Raw genomic sequence first — 1,942 nt, 5'->3', positions numbered from 1 at the left:
ACACCTGAACACACCTGAACAACATCTCAACAACATCTCAACACACCTGAACAAACCTGAACAACATCTCAACACACCTGAACAACATCTCAACACACAGGAACACACCTGAACACACCTGAACAACATCTGAACAACATCTGAACACACCTGAACAACATCTCAACACACCTGAACACACCTGAACACACCTGAACAACATCTCAACACACCTGAACACACCTGAACACACCTGAACAACATCTCAACACACCTGAACACACCTGAACAACATCTCAACACACCTGAACACACCTGAACAACATCTCAACACACCTGAACAACATCTGAACAACATCTCAACACACCTGAACACACCTGAACACACCTGAACAACATCTCAACACACCTGAACAACATCTCAACAACATCTCAACAACATCTCAACAACATCTCAACACACCTGAACACACCTGAACAACATCTCAACACACCGTCTGTGTCATGTTTCATGTTGAGGCTCATTTCTGCCCAGAAAAGAAAAACATGGATTTAAAGTTTGGACGAAAGAATTAAAACTTTTATTATTCTGACTCGTCAGTTTTTGACTTTGTTACTTAATTTTGATTTTAAAAGTCTCGATTCTGAATCACTTACCTGTAAATTCTCATTTTCTTTAGTAATTTAAATGTTGAATCTTATACTGTGGTCATGAGTCTCATGATGGATTTCATAACTTTGGTTTGAAGCGTTTCCTGTCGCAGACGAGCCTCCAGACAGACACACTGCTGCCATTTTGACTCACGTGGATCAGAACCTGTGTGACGACAGCGACAACCTGAAAACACGTTCAGAGACGTGAAACAGTCGGAGCGTCTTCAGGTTCTGTGACGTGAAACATGTGGAATCACTTTCAGGGTTTGATTAGTTGAATCTAAAGGTCAGCGATGACATCACAAAGATCTGATCACATGACTGATGACCTGATCTCCATCTCAGCCGCCGTCGCTCTCATTAAACTCTGACGAGGGTTCGTTGGATGAAGATCATTTCTTCTTAATGTTTTGTTGATGTTTTGTTGCACCGACGCTCTCTCTGCGGGTTTTTCCACTGCAGCTGATCGGCAGAGTTCTGTTGGACCTCTGGGTGTCGAGACGGTTCACATTAGCAACGTTAGCTCGTTAGCTTCCGTCACAGAGACGCTGAATGATATCTGCTCATCAACAGGCGCAACACAAAGTTAGAGTTTTCATTTTTTAACTAATAATAATTCAGTGATTGGTTTCTGGTGTCGGTGTAAACGGGTCGGGGTTCTGTAACGTAATGGATCAGCTGTGAGACTGTGTGAGAGGGTTCAGTGATTAAAGGAGCATTCTGTAGTTTTATAACGAGAAAGATCGTCGTCAAACTGAATAATCAAACTCTCTTTGATTTCATGACTGAAGAAACAAACTGACCTGAGGAGGTTCGCTGTGTTTAGGTGTGGCGGACCCTGCCACTGTTCTGTCTTCACAGTGTTGTGGGAACTTTCTCTTCCTCTGAGAACAGCTTGTTGATTCACTGATGAGACAGTTTGTTTTATTACCTCATTAATATTGTGAATATTTATGTTGAGTTTGTTCTGTAAACTCTCACAGAGCCGCGTCAGCATCACAGCTACAGAAGTTAATAAACTTCCGTCTGAGAGTCGAACTCATGAAAACACCTGAAGAGGAGAAGTTTGTCGCAGCACGTGATCGACGTGGTCGTGGATTTAAACATCGTTGTTGAGAACACGTTTTAAATAATGAAACAAACTTTTCAACCTCAGACGACTTTATGAATCCACCGGAGCTCAGCTCAGTGATGAGACACATAAAAAGCAATAAAATATTATCTGAAATACAAAGAAGATGTTTGATCATCAGTTAATACAATGAGAATGAAAAAGAAGATTCTGATAGCAGATAATCACTCGAGGTTT

The sequence above is a fragment of the Sparus aurata genome, chromosome 16 (assembly GCF_900880675.1).
Source record: "Sparus aurata chromosome 16, fSpaAur1.1, whole genome shotgun sequence".
NCBI classification, from domain to species: domain Eukaryota; kingdom Metazoa; phylum Chordata; class Actinopteri; order Spariformes; family Sparidae; genus Sparus; species Sparus aurata.
Note: the sequence above shows the minus strand (reverse complement) of the source record.